At 40.9% G+C, this 24,050-nt stretch overlaps 1 protein-coding gene across 4 annotated transcripts in view; it reads left to right on the top strand.

The window, feature by feature from the left end:
- Positions 1 to 24,050, top strand: part of ELMO1 (engulfment and cell motility 1) — a 457,219-nt gene that overhangs the window by 285,896 nt on the left and 147,273 nt on the right. The window lies entirely within an intron of this gene.

Raw genomic sequence — 24,050 nt, 5'->3', positions numbered from 1 at the left:
TTGGTTAAAAAGAAAGAAAACTGGGAAGAGGACACTCTTCCCCAAGCCTTCCCCAAGGTTAGAACCTGACAGTCTCCATCAATATAATGATCTTGCCTGCAGTTGTAGCAGAGAACACCATTCCATCCCAGTCATTCTGAGCCACCTATTCAGTCCCTTTGTTTTCCATTTTTGTGAATCTGTTGCATGTTTTTGATTTGTGGTTACCATGGTTTTCGAGTATTGTAACTGTATTGACTTGCTTTAGGCTGATAAGTTCAGTCGTGTAAGTTCAAACACATTCTAAAAGATCTACATTTTCTACTCCCCTCCCCTGCAATTTGTGATTTTGATGCCCTATTTTACATCTTCGTGCTTATCCTGTTGCTGTTCATTGTGGTTATAATCACTTTTACAAAATGTTTTTATTGTTTTTTTACTCTGTATCCTGGCCTAAGTGATCTTCAGTCCTTTTATATATTTGTCTGGGCCATCTATTTAAACTCATTGAAACAGGCCCCAGGGACTCCCCTCTGTGGAAAACACTGATCTGTAAATTGCATGCTAGAGCTGCAAGTGTCTGAGCAACTAGAGCCGAGGTCAGACATGATTCAGGAGGGGAGGTGGAGGAAAGAAGCCCATTAATTCCCTTATGATTGTTAACTGTAGCCTCCTGAGTGTACTTCACTTGATTATGAGGGACTTTGCAGTTCAGGTGCAACTATCCTTGGGAGAGAGGGAAGAAGGAGCACAGAGACCTTTGTTCAATCAGGCCAAAAAAAAAGGGGGAAAGTTAAATCAGTAGTCTCTGAAATTGCTATGGCCACGTTGCTTCTGGATCAGTTCCACTCTTTCTGTACTGCACTGTTTCTGAAAGCCATCCAGTCCTCAGCTCTTGTGTCCTGGGACACTTATTCCTCCAAGAGAAGGAGACTTCACTGACTCTCATGTGTTCTGGCACTGAGCTATCCATCTGCTGAGGGCAGCCCGCTTCTCCAGAATTACAGAAATCTGCATTTCTGTACATAATAAAATCAAATATTATTGCTGTTGATCTATGCACAGATAAGGTATATAGAAAACATTACCAAATTCCTGCAAAGGAATGGCTCAAGGGAATGAGTACTTAGACACTTAATTTCTGTAGAACTTACAAGTCTAGGACATAAAGCCCCAAAAATACATACACTGTTAGCAAAGGAAACCAGAGGCCTCAGTCTGGAGTTGCTGAGAGGGGCTTCAGGGAGGAGACGAGCATGGCTCTCAGGTCCGTGTTATTCATGATGGCTGTGTGCTCGGGTTGGTGGAGGTGGTATTCTCATTGCTCACGGTGAGGTCCTGCTAGGTGATGGCAAGCCCCCCAAAGGGTCATGCTGAAACCTTTTTGTAATTAACTTATATGGCTGCAAAAACTTCCTGCAGCAAGATCTCAGAGCCAGGTTCCAGTACAGTTTCTCACTGTGGCCCTAGTGCCATCTTTTTGCATTGGACAATTGTAAACCAGCTGTGATGTTACACATCTGCTGCCAAGTAGGGGTGGTAGTTTATGGCCGTGGGCAGGCATCTGGAGGCCTGAGAGGCAGAGGGTCCCACTCCACATGTCCATTCATTGGTTAAGAATGGATATCAGAGGAGGATCAGGGATGGGTATGACAAGGCATTTCAATTTTCTACATTAACTGTGTCTGCTTTTCTCTTTCTAATACTATGCATGTCTTCCTTTTGTAACCAGAAGAGCTTATCAGTGATATACTTTTTATCTCATGTATTATTACTTTCCTAATACTGCTGGAACATATTGCCACAAACTTAGTGGCATGAACAATACAAATTTATTATCTTACAGTTCCATAATTCAGAAGCCAAAAATGGGTCTCGCAGGGCTAAAATCAAGGTGTCAGCAGAGCTGTGTTCCTTTCTGGAGGCTCTTGGGGAGAATTCATTTCATTGCCTGTTCCAGGTTCTGGAAATTGCCTGCATTCCTTTTCTCCTTTGTCCATCTTCAAAACCAGCAACTGCACATTCAGTCCTTTCCACGTTATTTATCACTCTCATCCCTCTTCTGCTTCCATCTTTCACTTGTAAGGACCCCTGTGATTACACTGGACCACTTGGATAATCCAGGGTAATCGTTCCTATTTTAAGTTGATTAGCAACCTCAATTTCACCTGCAACCGAAATTCCCTTTTGCTATAAAAGGAAATATATTCACAGATTATGGGGATTAAAATACGGACATCAACAGGGAGCCATTATTCTGCTTACCATAATGTGTATTTAAATTGTAAGTACATTAGATTTGTAGCTGTGGGTATCAGTTTAAATTAATGAAACATGGACAGATGAGGCTTTTTGTTGTTGTTTTGGCTGGTAGACTAGCATAATACCTGTTGCAGAGTTCTGCTAGTGGTTGCTCAAATTCAGATATAATTATGTCCTTTTTCTTTTATTTCTCTTTTTTGTCTCTTTGGCCTTAACAAAAAAAAAAGGACCCTCTGTGAGGGCCTCTAGTTCAATGTGAAGAATGTCTTTTCTGATTTTTTCCTGCTGCCTATCAGCCACCTTTTGCTTTACCAGATTATAAATTGGAAAAGAGAGAAGCTGAAATTTTAATCAGTTCACTTTTCTTCTTGTTATTAACTTGGTAGCAGAAGAGATTGAATTTAGGAACAAATGTGGGTTTGGTGTTACTGGTAGATTTAATGTTTTTCTTGTTTCCTAAGATTGTCCAAATGGGAATTCAGAAGTATCTTAAAAGAGCCCAACATGAGACACAGTTTCTTTGAACTTTCTTGGACATCTTTCCAGGCTTTGACCACTTTGAATGGAAGCGTAGATGGTGGATTTAATTGTTGACCTGAGACCCAGGGTTCTGTAAGAAGGGCTTAGCTATATGCCTTCTTTAGCTCATTACTGGAGAAGCTGTATCCCTCACTCTAAAATTGTGATTTTTTTCCAACAAACAATATCAGATTCCAGCAGACACAGGAATCTCTTCTACAGCCCGCCTTGGTGGGGACACTAGTTGGTAGATACCTAGTGCTTGGCAGTTAATGCTGCTGTTGGAAGTGAGTGTTTGGAAAAGCAGCTGTCGTCCTGCTCCTCCAGACCTGGGAAGCAGCAGATGCGATGTTTTTTATTTATATAAGAGAAGTAGAATTAGAGAGTGGTTAAAATATTTATTCTTTGAAAGGTACTTTCTTACAGTTTCTCAATATAGTAGTATCCGCAGAGTAATCCATTGGTTCACGCCATTGAGTTTGTATTCTGTGTTTTTGCCTTTTATTACCAATATTTCAGAGCGTGCCTTATTCATTGACATGGGAAGAGCTAAACCAGAGCTGGATACCTTGGCATGCAAGTGGCCCCATAATTATTTCATTGACGCCTTTATTTATTTATTTTTAACATCTTTATTGGAGTATAATTGCTTTACAGTGGTGTGTTAGTTTCGGCTTTATAACATAAAGAATCAGCTATACATATACATATATCCCCATATCTCCTCCCTCTTGCGTCTCCCTCCCACCCTCCCTATCCTACCTCTCTAGGTGGTCACAAAGCACGGAGCTGATCTCCCTGTGCTATGCGGCTGCTTCCCACTAGCTATCTACCTTACGTTTGGTAGTGTATATATGTCCATGCCTCTCTCTCGCTTTGTCACAACTCACCCTTCCCCCTCCCCATATCCTCAAGTCCGTTCTCTACGTCTGTGTCTTTATTCCTGTCCTGCCCCTAGGTTCATGAGAACCGCTTTTTTTTTTTTAGACTCCATATATATGTGTTAGCATACGGTATTTGTTTTACTCTTTCTGACTTACTTCACTCTGCATAACAGACTCTAGGTGCATGCAACTCACTACAAGTAACTCAATTTCGTTTCTTTTTATGGCTGAGTAATATTGCATTGTATATATGTGCCACATCTTCTTTATCCATTCATCTGTTGATGGACACTTAGGTTGCTTCCATGTCCTGGCTATTGTAAATAGTGCTGCAGTGAACATTGTGGTACATGACTCTTTTTGAATTATGGTTTTCTCAGGGTGTATGTTCAGTAGTGGGTTTGCTGGGTCTTACGGTAGTTCTATATTTAGATTTTTAAGGAACCTCCATACTGTTCTCCATAGTGGCTGTATCAATTTACATTCCCACCTACAGTGCAAGAGGGTTCCTTTTTCTCCACACCCTCTCCAGCATTTGATGTTTGTAGATTTTTTGATGATCACCATTCTGACTAGCGTGAGGTGATACCTCATTGTAGTTTTGATTTGCATTTCTCTAATGATTAATGATGTTGAGCATGCTTTCATGTGTTTGTTGGCAATCTGTATATCTTCTCTGGAGAAATGTCTATTTAGGTCTTCTGCCCATTTTTGGATTGGGTTCTTTGTTTATTTGATATTGAGCTGCATGAGCTGCTTTTAAATTTTGGAGATTAATCCTTTGTCAGTTGTTTCATTTGCAAATATTTTCTCCCATTGTGAGGGTTGTCTTTTCGTCTTATTTATGGTTTCCTTTGCTGTGCAAAAGCTTTTAAGTTTCATTAGGTCCCATTTGTTTTTATTTCCTTTTCTCTAGGAGGTGGGTCAAAAAGGATCTTGCTGTGATTTATGTCACAGTGTTCTGCCTATGTTTTCCTCCAAGAGTTTGATAGTTTCTGGCCTTACATTTAGATGTTTAATCCATTTTGAGCCTATTTTGGTGTATGGTGTTAGGGAGTGTTCTAATTTCATTTTTTTTAAAAGTAGCTGTCCAGTTTTCCCAGCACCACTTATTAAAGAGGCTGTCTTTTCTCCATTATATATTCTTGCCTCCTTTATCAAAGATAAGGTGACCCTATCTGCGTGGGTTTATCTCTTGACTTTCTATCCTGTTCCACTGATCTATATTTCTGTTTTTGTTCCAGTAGCATACTGTCTTGATTACTGTAGCTTTGTAGAATAGTCTGAAGTCAGGGAGCCTGATTCCTCCAGCTACATTTTTCTTTCTCAAGATTGCTTTGGCTATTCGGGGTCTTTTGTGTTTCCATGCAAATTGTGAAACTTTTTGTCCTAGTTCTGTGAAAAATGCCAGTGGTAGTTGGATAGGGGTTGCATAGAATCTGTAGATTGCTTTGGGTAGTAGAGTCATTTTCACAATGTTGATTCTTCCAATCCAAGAACATGGTATATTTCTCCATCTGTTGGTATCATCTTTAATACCTTTCATCAGTGTCCTATACTTTTCTGAATACAGGTCTTTTGTCTCCTTAGGTGGGTTTATTCCTAGGTATTTTATTCTTTTTGTTGCAGTGGTAAATGGGAGTGTTTCCTTAATTTCTCTTTCAGACTTTTCATCATTAGTGTATAGGAATGCAAGAGATTTCTGTGCATTAATTTTGTATCCTGCTACTTTACCAAATTCATTGATTAGCTCTAGTAGTTTTCTGGTAGCCTCTTTAGGATTCTCTATGTATAGTATCACATCACCTGCAAACAGTGACAGCTTTACTTCTTCTCTAATTTGTATTCCTTTTATTTCTTTTTCTTCTCTGATTGCTGTGGCTAAAGCTTCCAAAACTATGTTGAATAATAGTGGGGGGAGTGGACAGCCTTGTCTCATTCCAGATCTTAAAGGAAATGGTTTCAGTTTTTCACCATTGAGAACAATGTTGGCTGTGCGTTTGTCATATATGGCCTTTATATTGTTGAGGTAAGTTCCCTCTATGCCTACTTTGTGGAGGGTGTATCATCCTTTTAATGTGCTGTTGGATTCTGTTTGCTAGTATTTGTTGAGGATTTTTGCATCTATGTTCATCAGTGATATTGGCCTGTAGTTTTCTTTCTTTGTGACATCTTTGTCTGGTTTTGGTGTCAGGGTGATGGTGGCCTCGTATAATGAGTCGGGGAGTGTTCCTCCCTCTGCTATATTTTGGAATAGTTTGAGAAGGATAGGTGTTAGCTCTTCTCTAAATATTTGAGAGAATTTGCCTGTGAAGCCATCTGGTCCTGGGCTTTTGTTTTTTGGAAGATTTTTAATCACAGTCTCAATTTCAGTGCTTGTGATTGGTATGTTTATATTTTCTATTTCTTCCTGGTTCATAACTCGGAAGGTTGTGCTTTTCTAACAATTTGTCCATTTCTTCCAGGTTGTCCATTTTATTGGCATATGGTTTCTTCTAGTAATTTCTCATGATCCTTTGTATTTCTGCAATGTCAGTTGTTACTTCTCCTTTTTCATTTCTAATTCTATTGATTTGAATCTTCTCCCTTTTTTTCTAGCTAGTGGTTTACCAATTTTGTTTATCTTCTCAGGGAACCAGCTTTTAGTTTTACTGATCTTTGCTCTTGTTTCCTTCATTTCTTTTTCATTTGTTTCTTACCTGATCTTTATGATTTCTTTCCTTCTGATAACTTTGGGGGTTTTTTGTTCTTCTTGCTTTAGGTGTAAAGTTAGGTTGTTTATTTGAAATGTTTCTTGTTTCTTGAGGTAGGATTGTATTGCTATAAACTTCCATCTTAGAACTGCTTTTGCTACATCTCATAGGTTTTGGGTTGTCATGTTTTCATTGTCATTTGCTTCTAGGTATTTTTTAATTTCCTCTTTGTTTTCTTCAGTGATCTCTTGGTTATCAAGTAGTGTATTGTTTAGCCTCCATTTGATATGCTTTCAGTTTTCTTAAATTTACCAAGACTTGATTTGTGACCCAAGATATGATCTATCCTGGAGAAAGTTCCATGAGCTCTTGAGAAGAAAGTGTAATCTGCTGTTTTTGGATGGAATGTCCTATAAATATCAATTAAATCTATCTGGTCTATTGTGTCATTTAAAGCTTGTGTTTCCTTACTTGTTTTCATTTTGGATGATCTGTCCATTGGTATAAGTGAGGTGTTAAAGTCCCCCACTATTATTCTGTTACTGTCGATTTCCTCTTTTATAGCTGTTAGCAGTTGCCTTATGTATTGAGGTGCTCCTATGTTGGGTGCATAAATATTTACAATTGTTATATCTTCTTCTTGGATTGACCCCTTGGTCATTATGTAGTGTCCTTTGTCTCTTGTAACAGTCTTTATTTTAAAGTCTATTTGGTCTGATATGAGAATTGCTACTCCAGCTTTCTTTTGATTTCCACTTGCGTGGAATATCTTTTTCAATCCCCTCACTTTCAGTCTGTATGTGTCCCTAGGTCTGAATTGTGTCTCTTGTAGACAGCATATGTATGGGTCTTGTTTCTGTATCCATTCAGCCAGTCTATGTCTTTTGGTTGGTGCATTTAATCCATTTACATTTAAGGTAGTTATCGATATGTGTGTTCCTATTACCGTTTTCTTAATTGTTTTGGGTTTGTTATTGTAGGTCTTTTCCTTCTTTTGTGTTTCCTGCCTAGAGAAGTTCCTTTAGCATTTGTTGTAGAGCTGGTTTTGTGGTGCTGAATTCTGTTAGCTTTTGCTTGTCTCTAATGGTTTTAATTTCTTCATCGAATCTGAATGAGATCCTTGCTGGGTGGAGTGATCTTGGTTGTAGGTTTTTCCCTTTCATCACTTGAAATATGTCCTGCCACACCCTTCTGGCTTGCAGAGTTTCTGCTGAAATGTCAGCTCTTAACCTTATGGGGATTCCCTTGTACGTTATTTGTTGTTTTTCCCTTGCTGCTTTTAATATTTTTGTTTGTATTTAATTTTTGTTAGTTTGATTAATATGTGTCTTGGCGTGTTTCTCCTTGGAGTTATCCTGTATGGGACTCTCTATGCTTCCTGGACTTGATGGACTATTTCCTTTCCCATATTAGGGAAGTTTTCAACTATAATCTCTTCAAATATTTTCTCAGTCCCTTTCTTTTTCTCTTCTTCTTCTGGACCCTCTAAAATTCGAATGTTCGTGTTTTTAATGTTGTCCCAGAGGTCTCTGAGACTGTCCTCAATTCTTTTCATTCTTTTTTCTTTATTCTGTTCTGTGGTAGTTATTTACACTATTTTATCTTCCAGGTCACTTATCCATTCTTCTGCCTCTGTTATTCTGCTATTCATTCCTTCTAGAGAATTTTTAATTTCATTTCTTGTGTTGTTCATCACTGTTTGTTTGCGCTTTAGTTCTTCTTGGTCCTTGTTAAACATTTCTTGTACTTTCTCCATTCTATTTCCAAGATTTTGGATCATCTTTACTGTCATTATTCTGAATTCTTTTTCAGGTAGACTGCCTATTTCCTCTTCATTTGTTTGGTCTGGTGGGTTTTTACCTTGCTCTTTCATCTGCTGTGTGTTTCTCTATCTTCTCATTTTTCTTAACTTACTGTGTTTCTGGTCTCCTTTTCGCAGGCTGCAGGTTCGTAGTTCCTATTGTTTTTGGTGTCTGCCCCCAGTGGCTGTGGTTTGTTCAGTGGGTTGTGTAGGCTTCCTGGTGGAGGGGAGTGGTGCCTGTGTTCTGGTGGTTGAGGCTGGATCTTGTCTTTCTGGTGGGCAGGACCGCGTCTAGTGGTGTGTTTTGGGATATCTGTGACCTTATTATGTTTTTAGGCAGCCTCTCTGCTAATCGGTGGGGTTGTGTTCCTGGCTTGCTAGTTGTTTGGCACATGGTGTCCAGCACTGTAGCTTGCTGGTCATTGAGTGGAGCTGGGTCTTAGCGTTGGGATGGAAATCTCTGGGAGAACTTTCGCCGTTTGATATTACATGGAGCCAGGAGGTCTCTGGTGGACCTATGTCCTGAACTCAGCTCTCCCACCTCAGAGGCACAGGCCTGACACCCAGCCGGAGCACCAAGACTCTGTCAGCCACACAGCCAGGTACGTGGGGAGTTTCTTGCCTTTTGGGAAGTCTGAGTTCTTCTGCCAGCATTCAGTAGGTGTTCTGTAGGAGTTGTTCCACTTGTACATGTATTTCTGATGTATTTGTCTGGAGGAAGGTGATCTACACATCTTACTCCTCCACCATCTTGAAGGTCTCTTGAAGCCTTTATTTTTGAGTGCGGACAGGGTTTAGGAAAGAGGACGCAAGTGATTTGGCTATTTCAGGTATGGGAATCTCATTTAATGATTTTGTGGCTGACTGCTCCACTTTAAAAATTCAAATAAGGTATACACGTCAAAATCTGTACCTGTGGGCTTCCCTAGTGGCGCAGTGTTTGAGAGTCCGCCTGCCGATGCAGGGGATGCGGGTTCGTGCCCCGGTCCGGGAAGATCCCACATGCCGCGGAGCGGCTGGACCCGTGAGCCATGGCCGCTGAGCCTGCGCGTCCGGAGCCTGTGCTCCGCAACGGGAGAGGCCACAACAGTGAGAGGCCCGCGTACTGCAAAAAAAAAAAAAAAAATCTGTACCTGTGTGTAGCAGCGTTTCTCAACCTGCCTATACATTAGAATCACCTTGGGGGCTTTTGAAAGCCCTGTTATCCCAGCGCCCAACTGCACCACATGCCAATTAAATCCTTAGGGTGGAGCCAGTGCTATCGATGAAGATTTTCACTAAGGTACATTTGATCAGTAAAGGTGAATTGTGTCCGTAGAATTACCATCAGTTGACACATGTAACACATCACTAACTCGTGGCATGCACTGGTGAAGTAGTGTGTCTGTTGGTCTGCAAGGCCCAGGCTCTAATCCTGATTCTTCTGCTCAGGAGCTGTATGCCTGAAAGTTAAAAAAAAAAAGTGGATATCAGTATTCCATCGCTGTCTCTTATGGTGGTGTGATCTTAAATTGAAGTAATAAACGTAAAAAGACTCTGAGGAAGTAAAATATTGTATGCAGTTGTAAAGTGTTCTTTTTGTATGTAATAAGATAGATCCTGTCTATACAATATGAGTAAATTGCCCTTTTCACAAGAAGACATTTTTGGGCCATTATGTTCAAAAAAAGGGAAGAAAGAAAAGTGAAGCTGTCTATGTACCCTCAATTAAGTTCTGAACTGAATTAAACAACTCATTTAACTTTGGTGGAAATAAGGTTTCAGCTGAAAATTTGGTGGTGTCTTTCTCCAAACAGCTTTATTAAGTACCTTGGTTTTCCACGTGACAAGCCATGAGTAGCAGCCTAAAAATCAGCAGGTCCCACAGTTTTCATGTACTTAATGGCTGGCAAGAGTTAAGGCCTCTCCAGCAATTACGTAGTTGCCCAGACCTCTCCAGGGAGGGCTGAGCCTTCTAGATACCATCAAAATATTTGCTCATAGCATTAGTGTTACCTCAGATACTATCAGAATGGGCATTAAAAACCAAGATCAAATGACTTTGCCATGCTTTCAAATTACCAAAACGGAAGAAACTAATGATTTGAAAAATGTAGTCACTCTAGAGCGAAAGCACTATTTTGAAACGTTACCCGGCAGCATAAGAAGCAAAGCACACGTGATAGAGTTTATACTGAGGCTCGCAGATGAGAACCCATCCCTTCAAAGCGGAGAGGCTGTGCGCGGGGAGAACCCAGGCCCATCAAACAAAGCTGCAGCTGCCTCTGGCTAAGCTTACCAGCTTCTTCCGAGCCAATGGGTGAAAATATCAATTCAGTAGGAAGAATCGGAGAGCAGGACACAGGACGGAGGAAACATCCTGAGACGTCCCCTGGAAGGTTAGCCATGGAAAATAACCTCAAACTCGTCACATCTAATGGATTATGGTGTGGTATAGAAAAGGGATTGTTTGAAAGCTCAAAGGCAGGGATCGCATGAATGAAAAAGGGAAATATGTTTGCTCCCCAAACTGCTTCCAGCTTACTGACTTTCTATGCATGCTTTTCAGGGGACAATTAGATATTCAGAAGTCCCCTTCCTAGGCCAGCTCAACTGCATAGTGGTGCAGAGGGCGCTCTGTTAGCTGAGCTGGCCTAGGGAATGAAAGGTGGTCTGTAACTCTCACCATGAATAAACATGAAGCTCTTCATTTGCATGAGGCAGGTGACTGTAAAATATCTTGGAGCAAGTTGTGAAAGGAGGCTTTGTGCCTCTGTGCCCAGGGGAAGCTGGGGAGGACTCGGCGTTGTTTATCTTCATTAGAATTCCATCTAGTGCTGCTGTTATTGATCTGAACCCGGGCCTGGTGTGGTTAATAAAGTAGGTGTACGTTTTAATTGAAACATGAATATTTAAGTAGAGGAGAAGTCTTTTAAAGGGCCCTCATGTCGTATGAGGTTATCCATTTTTCAGCTGTCTAGGCCATTTACAAGTATTTATTCAAAAAGCTTCTCATGTTTCACAAAGATCTTTAGGTTTGGAACGAAGGAAATGGAATCTCCTCTAGAAGCAAATGTGTTAACATGAATTGATTTATTTTTTTCCTTTGATGTTTCCCATGGGAGAGGTAGTGAATGGTTTGTGTGTGTGTGTGTGTGTGTGTGTGTATGTATGTTTGAGTGTGTTTAAGGTATCCACTGAAGGTAGTGTTACCCTATTTCATGTAACTTGCCAGTTTCTGTCGGACATAAATCACGGCATGTCCTCATCAATATCAATTATGCAGTCTAGAGACAGTGGAAAGACCAAGAAAGAGACAGACTTCACTAATTTATTGTTTTCAAGAGTTATCTTTTTAAACGGACCCCAGTGTCTACACTTTCTAAGAAGAAATGTATTAATTATAAGTAACAGTCCCAGCCAAGACAGGGAGGCTGCTGTGGTGTGAAGCAGTATTTCTCCAACTCTTTTGCATCACAACCCCATTAAGGAGGTTTTGTAGACATCTTTCCACTAATCACCCTCCTCCTGAAATTTTAATTATGCAGATATGTCGTTACCTGTTTATATAATGTATGTACATCTGCGCTTTATACGTTAAAAGACTAAGAATTTTGCTCCTCCAAGAACCAGTTTTCACCCCTGGGGTCACTGTCCCATGCCCCATTGAGAATGCAAGGTGGAGAGGAAAGAACCCAGGCTGAGAGAAGCAGAAGAGTCTGCTGGCAGTCCCAGCATGGTCCCTCGCCAGCAGTGTGACCTTGAGCATGTCCTTTAGCTGTCAAGTCCCTTCCCATCTGTAAGCTGAATAGCAATAATAACAATAATGATAATAATAGCAATAGCAATGATAATGATAGCAATGGTATTTCCCTGAATCACAGTGAGAACTAGGCCCTCAAAGGTGGGCTTTGTAAATTGCCACATACAAATGGGAGGTGCTGATCTCAACAGACAAATAGTAATTTGCACTTGGTTGTGCAGTGTAATTGAGCTGCTTTGATTTCCCAAGGTAGTTAGTCCAAATATCTATAAATATAGATGTCCCCATACCTCTGTAAGGGGAGCCATTGAACTTTAGCTGCAAAAGGGGATTTTGACCACAGTGGGGACAAATTTCTATGTGAGGAGGAAGTCCTCTTGTGCAGGTTCATAGTGGTGAGGGACGCTCTTCCCAGCCTGCCCAAAGATGTACTGCATGTGATACGGGAGCTTAGTTGAATCTCAGAGGCGGGGCACGCTGATCGTTCAAGAGCCCAGGTCCCCCACTGCCGGCTGGATAACCTTGTGCAAGGGTCTCAGCCCTGTCAGCTTCAGACTCCTCATCTGTGAGGTGGGGCAGGAACATTACCACGGCTAGGCGGGCTGTGAGCCCTGGACTGTCTGGCCTGGAGCAAGCACCAGGTGACACAGGACTCTAAATCCCTCTGAAAAAGAAAAGGGTACTCATGACAAAGCTGACGGCAAAACATTTTCAGGCTTTTCCCTCGGATTTAGTGATTAACTTAACAGAATGTCCATCTCAGAGTGCCATCTTAGTGGTCCCAGCTGCATAGCATCTGTGCAACTTTTATGAGAAAACAGGGATGGCCGTAAAGTGGTTTATTTCCAGGGACTGCCACTAAGAGCCTGGGTGTGCCTCCTTATGAAGCGGTTTTATACGGGGATCCTGAGTCATCCAGAAAGAATTAGATTTTGTTGACTCTGTTCTTGTAATTTCCATAAGAAATAGTTAAACTGTTTAAAATCTGTTTAAAAGTTGACTGGTAGATTTAGTTGGTTGAGAACACTGCTAACATGGTTTGCTTTCTCGACATTCTCTATAACTGGAGCATTTATAAAACATGATATTTACCGAGATTGAGTCTTATGAATAATTTTGGGACAAGCTTGACAATAGTAAATATACATCTTGGGGTTTCCTTTGTGTGCAGGGTCTGGCTTAGGGCTCTTCTTATTACCAAAGTCTTCCTAGAGTCAATGCATCTTTCTCTGAATGTGTAACATGTGCTAAACTTCTCAATTATGAGAAGCGAAGAATCGATAGGTTCTTCTGCTGGACAGCGGTAAGACACATCAGTTCCTTTCTTTTAATATACATATATTTTATTGAATTATAATTGACATACAATGTGATGTTAGTTTCAGGTATACAACAGTGATTCGATATCTTTATACATTCTGAAATGACCACCACGACAAGTCTAGTTACCATCTGTCACCATACACAGTTATAACAATGTTATTGACAATATTTTCTATGCTGTACATTACACCCCCATGTACTTCAGTCCCTTGGTTCAACTGCAGACCATCCCTGAACATGAAAATAATGACAACTCTTTAAGTTAACTGCTCTCTATACCTCTATTCAATGACTTTTGAAATTTTTTTCCCTTTCATTAACTATTCTTTGGGGCACTGTATGCACTGCTAACTGGTTCCTATGACCTGAATTCCATATTCCATGGTGGATTATGTGAGGGATTTGATAGTGACACAGAAACCATTTTATTAGCATATGTCCAATTAGAAGGAAATTACCTACATTTTAAGTTAGGCATAATGAGATTTAGGCATTTTACATTAAAGGGCAGATGGGAAACAGAGTTGGAAAGCTAAGAAGAGTACCATTAGATGGGAATCTCTCAAAAACTTCCAAGTCCTTTTTGATTTAAAAGAAAATATTTATCTTGTAATTGCAAAGTGTAAATTATGTTAAAAGGGAGTCGAGAACACGCTCCTACAGAGGGATGTGTTTCCAAAGGTAGAAAAGAAGTACATAAGGTAGTGTCATACGGGTCCCCCTCTTGCCAACTGAGGGTACCGAATGTTGAGGTGAGGTGGGGGATGGAGGGCAAAGAGGGGCCCTAGATAAACTGAGGACTCAGAATGAGATGGTAGCGTCAGAAGCCATTTGCTAGGACTCCAATAGAAGAGGTGGGATAAGTAAGAGGATCCCAAGTGAGATTTCCAAATATCCCCTGCAAAAATACCAGACCTTGGGGGTCGGGAGTTAAAATATATACTTAATTATTTAAACGTAGAAATTAAACTTTTCATTTACACTAATTGTATGCCTGTGCAGGTTTTTCAAAATCATGCTTTTAATCTGAACAGTGGTAAATGATGGGTCAAGAGTATCCACCTTCATTTTCCCAAACAGGAGCTAAAGCACTCACCTGCATGGTTCAAAACCAGATGCTGGTCTGCCCACGCCGTCTCCAGGCGTAGATATAAGCCACTGAGTCTAACAGGTCAAAAGCAGGAGTGAAGGTTGAGAGACAGAAAGAGGGTACCAAAGTAATACTCAATTTTACAGCAGTTTCCACAGCTGATTGTTATAGAGAGAAAAATCAACATAGAAACTTGAATTTGAGAGATGAGAATGCCAAACTGCTGGTTTCTTCTTTTCCTGTCCTTCCTCTCTCCATTCTTGCATTGTTGCTGTGTATTTTCCATGCAGTTCTGGTAAAATTAAAAATAATAGTGAGGGGCTTCCCTGGTGGCGCAGTGGTTGAGAGTCCGCCTGCCAATGCAGGGGACACGGGTTCGTGCCCCGGTCCGGGAGGGTCCGGGAGGATCCCACATGCCGCAGAGCGGCTGGGCCATGGCCGCTGAGCCTGCGCGTCCGGAGCCTGTGCTCCGCAACGGGAGAGGCCACAACAGTGAGAGGCCCGCGTACCACACACACACAAAAAAATAGTGAGTGCTCAGTGCAGCTGTGTGGGAGGAAGTCATTTAGGCAGGTAGTCAGTTCAGATATTATTCCCACACCTGACCAACACCTTCCCTAGGAAAGTTCTGAAGCCCACAGCTATCTCTTTTGGTGACAACTCATTCAGATCCCCATCAGGTGCTCCCTTTGCTCTGTCCTTGTGAATACCCATACCTAGAATTTACCACAGTGAACTTCAATTGTCTGTCAGGTTTCTAGGGAGCAGAGCCTTGCTTTTTCTGTATTCTCGGAATCTACTCAGTATCTGGGATATAGAAGGTATTCAGTGTTACTGTCCCACAGCCATCATATACACAGCATGGCCACATCAGTGGTCCACTTTTGGTTAATAGTGTTACTATCCAACCTAAACTTTAAATGCCGTCCGTCCTTTCAACAAACGTTATTGTGTTTTCACAACACAGTGGGCACTGCCCCAAGCACCAGGAATACAGAGGTAAACTAGACAGATGGTTCCTGCACTCATGGGGCTGGCAGTCTGGTGAGTTTCTATTTGCAAGTTTATGGACTAGACCCTCTTTGTGAAACTAGTCAGTGACCAAAGTCACTACAATCACTGTTAGGTCCTCTGCCTTCTCATCATTGCCTTGATTCAGATATTCCTCTTCTCTCCAAATCTGGTAGACTGAATGGCTGGTTGCAGTTCTTCACTGCTCCATGGGAGTGGTATATCTCCACATCCTTGCCATGACATCATGGTGAGTGAAGTGTATCTCTCCTGCCCTTCAACTTTTGACTTGGTCAAGTGATTTGTTTGGGCCAGTGAGATATCATGGATGTGAAGTGAGCAGAGGCCTGACTATGGCCCGTGTGGTTGGGTTGGGTTCTTGCATTCTACCTTCATCATGAGATGAAGTATATAACCTGAGCAGCCACTACCCCTTCATTGTAGGTCCCAGAATGAGGCATATGGACTATAGTTTCCTTACCTAGCCCATAGAATTACAGCTTAAAACAGCTACCTTAGCTGACCTATAGACCTGTGAGTATAAGAAGAGCTTCTTAGCTGTTGGGATTATTTGTTACACAGCACTGGTAATAGCTGACTAAGAAACCAACTATTGCAGTAACTTATCTCTCAGCTTCCCACTTTCCAAATGTCCTCAACACAGATCTGACCATATCATACTTGATTTAATCCACATCTGTGGCTATCCACTGTCTGCCTTATAAAGTTTCATAACCTTAGCAAGATGTTCAGATTTCTCTTCAATTGGCCTAACATACTTTTCCTGCTTCATCCCCATATCTTCACCCTGCACCTGTCCTAAGCTCTGCATATCCTGAACTTCCCATCATTCCTTGCATATGCCATCATGCTTTCCTAGCTGAGGTGTTTGCTCATCCTCTTTCCCTCTGCCAGAAATGTCTTCCTCCATCTGCCTGTTGAAATTCTACTTTAGGATTTTGCACAAGTGCCACCCCAGTAAGATGGTTACCATCTCCCTTTCATTCAGAATGAAATTCTGCCCCTCTGCCTTCACAGCATGGAATTCAAAACTTCTTTTGGAAAATATCTTTGAACTATAGACTAGTAGTTTATTTACAAAGCTGTCTTTCTAAATTAAGTAAACATGTAATCGGAAGCAAGAACTATAGCTTTAAATCTTAATATGGTCACTGTTGTTCTATTCCTAGAGACTATAGGTACTAAGTATTCTGCAATTCTGCAGAATAAAGGATTTTCTTGCCCCAAATTCCAACAGACCTTATTGAGAAACACTTCTAGACCCTTTTTTCTGAATCTCTTCTTCAGATGTCAAAACTTTGAGGGAGTTACAAATGGATTTGGCCATTCATTTCTTAAGAAAAATGAAAATTATTTTCCCACATCTGTAGCTTTATATAAGATGGATGGAAAGCCTCAAACACATTGAACAGTTGCAAAATAAACTGAATTTCTTTTTCCCAAGGAGAGTGGTTGGACCCCCTAGTTAAAAAGAAATCCCTCTATTTTATTTTTCCACCTTCACTCATTTCTTATATCCCTCTTAGATCTGCTTAATTCACATGCCCTGGCCATTTGGGGAGTACTCTGTTTCTCCCTAGTCTTGTTTCCAGGCCACTGGGGAAAATAGTGCCGATAATGGCGTGTATCCTTTCACAAGATGGCCACCGAGAGACTTTCCAGTGCAGAGGACAGACGTGCCTTCCAGCAGTCCATCCCATTTAGGTGACTCCTCTCTCCCCGAGCACACCCAAGAAACATGTGCCCGTATAGCATGTCAGATAGTAAACGTGAGCACACCATGCAGTTCACAGAAATCATCTTTTGTTGTTTACCTTTACCTCCCAAATTTCTCTTAAATTAGAAAAACAAAAGTTGCATTCCTCAAGAGTCTCTTAAGAGCAGGAAGATTTGATCCGTGCTGCAGTGATTGTGTGTTTTAAGTGCTGGAGGAAGTCAAGTGCCTGGAACTCTTCTGGTCCCGATTTCCTTATTTCTCTTTCACATATCCGTTTGCGTGGCTTGGCTTGATTCGAGGTGTATGGCATATGGCTTTTTGCCGCTTGAGCTGCCACAGAAGTAAATGTCACTGGCATATAATGCCAGATTTCCATTTCTTGAATCACAGAGCATGGGATTCTGTCTGAAAGCTCCCAGGCCGCTGTGTGTTCTTAAAGCAGAAGCAGAAAAGGATAAGAACCACATCTCAGAGATGCTCTTCCTATTAAAATGTGTCTATTGCAATAAGAAGTATATGTAAAATGGAGATGCTGTTGCCCTCAAGTATGTTAGAAAAAGCTGCTTGGCTTGTTTTATTGGGCACTGGGCAACCCTGGATATCTGTTCCAAGCCTCAACTAGGCAGATATCAGTCAGGACTGTAGAGTTGTTTTTGAATTTTTTCAGACCGAGAAAATTCAGTGGTACATGTACCAGAAAACATACGACTGTGAATAAAAGATATTGATGGTTTTTTGATGCAGTTTACCAAAATTTTGTATTCATTACACTTTCAAGTTATAGAGCTCTTTAGGACAGACTTGGCTGATGAAAGAGCCCAGAAGCTGCCACAGGCCTAGCCTCAGCCTTGGCTTCCCACTTCACCCTCCTCACTGCCCTCACCACCTCACTCCCAATCCCCTCCCATGGCTGAGGAATCAAGAGGAGGGGTTGGAAATTCACAAAGAAGCAAGAAGTTCAGTCAATAAGTTCAATAAGTCAAGAGCATTGATCCTGAACCCAGAGTGGGATTCAAACCCTAGTGCTGAGTGATCTTTGGCAGATTAATTACCTTGCTCTGTTTCTCAGTCTCTTCATCTGTGAAATAATATAGTTGGAACTTAATATAGTTGTCCTTAAGGATTAACTGAGCCAATATGAACCTGATCATATGAAATGGGCAATATCTGACCATTTCTGAATTGAAAATTCTTTATGGTTTATCCTAATAAAGCACCTGGGCCATTCCCATGAGGATTACACAATGCTCCAGATGAGGCATAGGAGGCGTTAGTTCTGGCTTTAGTTTAGTTAGTTCTGGCTTTAGTTTAGTACATGACCCTGGGCGGTTCTCCTACGCCTGCACTCAACACCTCTTTACTTTGTAGACAGAGGTGGCACCTGAGACGATTCCTCCCTCTGTGCTTTGAATTCTCTCGCTTGTCATATCTGCTCCAGGACTCTACTCACTAGTCTCCTTTCTAATCCTCACATCATCAGTCTCGTCCTCTTGGGTGCTATCTTCTCACCAGCATAAAAATGTACTCAAATCTCTTGCATTTTAAAAAAACAAATAAATAACTCCTTCTCAATCCTCTCTCCACCTCAAGCCAGGTTTCCTCAAATAGTTGCCTCTATGTACCATGTCTTTTTTTTCCTTGCCATTAACTTATTAATCCACTGCAACCTGTCTTCTGCCCTCACTAAAAATATAACTCAGTAGAAGGAGAGAAACAGGACTCTAAAAAGCACTAAATTATACTGTCAATACTTGAAAACCTCTTTAGCCACAAAAGCCACCAGTTTTGACAAAGTCAAGAATGACCTCTGATGGACACTTTAAAATCTCTGTCTTATTTACCTTCTTTGGAGCACTTTACCCTGTTAGCCACTCTCTTCTTAAAAACTGTCCTACTGTGGCTTTGGAAATGAACACATACACAAGATACGTACATGATACGCTATACATATTAAAGGAAGAAATAAAATAATTATCGTTCCAGTTACTAGAGATATTTTTAGACAAAAAATTTTTAAAGGTAACTAAAAATATAACAGCTCAAGAAGAAAAATACGACTCTAAAATGCACTAATCCACATTTTGAATACTCGAAAACCTCTTTAAAGGCATAATTTCTAAGAGGCAAGTGGAGATTGAGAGGAATCATTGAGTTGTTCTAATATAAGACTGGAAAGAAGTTACATTGTTACGAATCTGTGTTCTGATGAAAAAGACATCCAAAAATTTATAAAAATAAATCTTTTATCCTTTACTCCTTTATACTTATTGGTACCCTCCCTCCTCCCTCTTCATTTTCTTCTCTTCACCTAATAATCTCTCCGGTCCTGTTTTTTTCACCCCTGTTCCTCTTTCAAGTTCTTTGCACTCTCTTTTGTTCCCTGCACGGCCAAATTTTCCAAGAGAGATTGCAATCTCCTTGCGCACCTCCTCCACTCGCTGTGGTCTGACATTCACCCAAGTCCACCTACTGAGACTGCTGTATCTAGGTCAGCAGTCACCGCCTGAGTTTCAATCTGACAGCCTGTTCCCTATGTTCATCCTGTTCCATGGCCCTAAAGCCCTGGCTCATGTCCCCACCTGTGCTTCCTGGGATCCTCTCCATTCCTTGACTCCCAAAACACTGAGACCACCTCTCAGTGACCCCATAAGCATAGGCCTTCCCCCAGGCCTTCTTCTTGTTTCTCTCCTATCACTTCCTCCTCCCTACCCACAGCCTCTCATCTTCAATCATCCATCGACTCCACGAGTGGCACCTTGTCTCTTAGACTTGGAACCTTGGAAGGATCCCTGGCTCTTCTCACCTCTTCTCCTGACAGGTCCCCAGATCCTATGGATCCAGCAGCGTATGATAAAGGGTCATCTGGCTTTAACTGCTCTTACCCTGCCTTCTGCCACCATTACCTCTGGTGGAGACTGTGTTTGTCTTTTAATGTTCTCCCTGAATCTGGACTCAGCCCACCTATAAGTTCTCTTTCCCCTAGTTGCCAGAAACACCTTTCTAAAACACAAGTCTTCTAACAACACATCCCTACTCAAAAACCTTCGGCTTCCCCTTCTTGCAGCATGATAGCAAAAGCTCCACTATTCTGTTGTGAACCACTTTTCTAAATGAAACGCTGACTGCACCCTGCAAAACACCCCCTACTAACCTGTAATTAATCATATTGATGGCTCCCCAAGCATGCCTTGCACATCCGAGTCTCTATCTTTACCTGTGTTCCCGCAACAAGGAAGACCCTTCACTTTTTCTGTTGAAATTCTGCCCATCCTTTCAAGGCCCAGCCCATGGGTTCTGCAGAGCCCTTCCAAGGAGGCATAATTAATTGTTTTCTTTTAGATGCACTTTCTTTTTCCCTTTCTTGTATCACTTAACATGCTTGGCCATACCTTGAGTTTGAGAACTTCTTTTAGCCAGTTAGCTTGCTTCAAACAGGTCCCTTACCACCCCTTATCCCACCTCATGGCTACTTTGAGGCAACACTGTGGAATCCTGGAAGGACCCATTGAAAACCATGGTCTTGGATTATAGTTAGTTACCTGCATTCTCTCCTTCTTGACTCTACTCCTGAGAATAAGGACAAATTCCGCCTCGTCCTTCTATCCCAAGGTGCCTACCAAAAATTATACAGTTGCTCAGCAGACATTACATGGATTGAATCTTTATCCTTCCACTAATGGAAAAAAAGAAAAAAGCTGATAATGTTTATTTTTTTAATAAGATAATCATGTTTTAAAATGAAAAAAAGCACATCCCAGAACAAACTTTGCAAACTGTAGAACAAATTCATTCTTAAGTGAAAAGTGTTATTGTGTGGCTACAATGAGACAGGAGAAGGAGTGATAGATGCTTCAGAGTGACAGTTTCTTTCTGGACCGGGAAAAAAATTAAGGCACTTTCAGGAGAGAAAGAAAAGAAATACTGTGTGTGTGTGCCTTAAAAACACCTTTAGATTTTGTTTTGGTGGTATTTAGTGCCTGACAAAAGCCAATTGATTTTTTGTGCTGGCGTGCACTCCTGCACAGAGACCAGGGCCTGAGATGCTACAAACACATTCACAACCCAAACCAGGCTGTAGCTGAGCCTGGGAGACCTAGCCTCCAGTTGTTTGTGAGGTTGATTACCTCCCATCCTTCCCTCGCTTTTTTATATCGGGTGGAAGACCTGGAGCTCCCTCTGCAAAAAAGAAAGGAGGAATTGGCATCCCCAGTGACATTAAAGGGTCCCTTGCTACCATTTTGTTGGCAGAAACCTTGACATTTCAGAGAATTTTAAGAAACAAATTGGGACAAATTTCCTGTTGGGAAATTCACCAACAATTGATGACCCTCACTTATAAAGCCATGCAATACAATCCAGCTATTTAGAATCATCGACATTCCAGTGAGAAAACGAAAGGTCTGTGTATAGATGTTCATGTCATTGTTATTTACAGAAGGAAGAAAATGAAAATTAAACCAACAATTTAACAATGAGAAGATGATAAATTAATTTATGGCCACATTTATTTATATGTCAGATTTTTCAGTCATTTAAAATGACATTTGTGAATAGTATTTAAATATAAGAAAACATTTTTTAATATTATATCAAATGTAGTGAGGGAGCAGGATGCAACATTATATCTCAACCAAGTAAAACTATGAACAAAAAAGCTTTTAACATTAAATTTGAATGATTTTAACAATGGTTTCTTCTTCACGGTGTGATTAATTGTAATTTTTTTCTCTTTTATTAAGTTTTAATGTTAAACTTAATAACATTAAGTTTACATACTGAGCATGTATGTTCTTACAGTCATATTTTAAAAGACAAATTTAAAGTATGGGAGTACAGAACTGTCACTAAGATCCAGTTGTAGTCTGTTAAGTGCTACAGGTCTAGAGGGAATTCTTTGACCTCTACACCCCACATTATACACTCAGGCTAAGTTTGTTTAGTCTTCCTTAAAATAAAGCATGGGGTTGAGCCAGCTGTGACAGCTGAGCCAGTGCCCTGCATCTTCAACCTGAAGTTGATTGGTACTAAGATCAAAACCCTCTGAGGCTCCATTTGAGGAAGACTCATTAACTGGAAAAAAGTTCTAAGCAGATGTTACATCCTTGAAAAAGTGAGCCAGATCACAGACAGAGCGGGTCCCAGCACCTGGGCTGCTTATAAAATGGGTTTGCGAAAGGGAGGTTTCCAGCTGCTTTCCAGTGCACCCTCTTCCTTCTGACGTTGGGGATGCAGAAGTGGGAGGAGGGAGGAATGGGAGAAAACATGAGATGAGTCACTGAGATGTTTTCAAAGATATACTCATCTCATAACTTTATCCATGATGTTGGGTAGAGTGACAGAGAAGTACTCAGAAGGATTTTATCACTTCCCTAAGTGTAAAGGTTTGCAAAAAGATTTTGTATTTTTGGCTAAGGTATCAGAGACATGTAGAGATGGTATTCCTAGTGTTGTGTGAATAAATCTGACTCTACAGAGTTCACAGCATTGGGCATAGCCCTGGAAAGAGATAATTACAAAATAACGTGGCGTGCAACAGCAAAAGCCCATACGTTGTATGAAAGTAATTCAAAGGAGGGATTATATAGGAGAAGGACTCTACTTAGGAGGGTTTTAATGTATGAATAGAAGCTTACCAGGTGAGCAGAAGAGAACTGACTAGGAAAAGACATGAAATAGAATGAATACATCAAGAGAAAACTTAATAAATGGAGCTCTCTTGCTTTCAAGATTTTAAGGTTGTATTCTTGGGTTCCCAAGACTTGAAAGAAAAAACATGAAGAAACATGTGAAAGCATATTGTCAGTACTTCCTAAACATTAGTTGAATGAGTTGGAGGCCCAAATTCCTTACTTAAAAACTGGGCTTTTTTGGTGAAAGATATTTTTTCAGTGTATGTGCAGAACAACTGAGATGTCTGACACACAATAGATTGCCCCCAAATATAAACAAGAGCACTTATTCATGGTTGAACGTATGTCATTTTTTGAAATATTTGCTTCACAATTCTCATGCTTGTCACTGCATTAAGAGAATTATGGGCAATGCATTTTGGAAATCATGTTTCATATTTGCTGTGGGATGACTTGGAGGGAGAGCATTTTTGCATTTAAAATGGATTGATTATTGCCCTCTGGGTCCAATTTTTATTTATATTATCAAATTAACTCTTTCCTGCAATTACTGGCTTTAAAAATGCAGGCCAGTACTGATCAATAAAATAAAATTATACTTTGAATTTAATTACTGCACAAATGAGGTTGCAGAGCTCATTGTTTGTGAGAGTTGGGAATAACCTGTTAATATCATTTGCCTAGGGGTCATGGTTCACATTAAAAAGCTTTCTTTAATTGGAAGTAGGATAGAGAACAGTTTGCAAGCAATCTGGCTCTGACAAGCTGATGATATTGAAGGACTGAGATTAAAAATAAGCCTGTCCTTGTGGTGGCAATGCTGGTTTGCCATGAGTGTTCATACTCTGAGTTGGTTTTTCTAGAGAAGCGCTGGGTTATTGCTGATATTGAAGCGCTGGACACATGGTTGTAACGTGACTGGCTTCTGACAAAGCCAGCTCCTTTATCAAGGGACAAAGTAAAATAACTGAGTTCAAACAGAACTCAGCCTAGAATTTCATACGGTGACCCCCTTGGTCCTGTGGGTGTCCTCACCTTGTGGTTTCATACCTGGCTCTGTACAGACCTCTTGGACCTTCTTCCAAGCCCTCAGACTCTTTTGCTTTGCCCATCCCCTTCCACATCAGATCATGCCCTCCTGAAATCTGACAGACTAAATCTCTAGTGCCTTCCTCTTCCTCCCTCCTTGCCTGAATAAACCACATCTACTTATCTTCTTGATCTTGGCTTCCCTCTTGCCCAGCAAACCCTCTGTCCTTCCCCTTCATCCCTGGCTTACCCTGTTCCGTTGCAGTGTAACCCCTGTTATAACAGGAGACCAGGACACATAGTTTATCTGTGAATCTGTAAGCAGAAAGAGCAGAGAAAGTGAGGGCAT

The sequence above is a fragment of the Phocoena phocoena genome, chromosome 9 (assembly GCF_963924675.1).
Source record: "Phocoena phocoena chromosome 9, mPhoPho1.1, whole genome shotgun sequence".
In the NCBI taxonomy this organism is placed as follows: domain Eukaryota; kingdom Metazoa; phylum Chordata; class Mammalia; order Artiodactyla; family Phocoenidae; genus Phocoena; species Phocoena phocoena.
The sequence above is the reverse complement of the archived record's forward strand: the minus strand, read 5'-3'. Positions and strand labels throughout refer to the sequence as shown.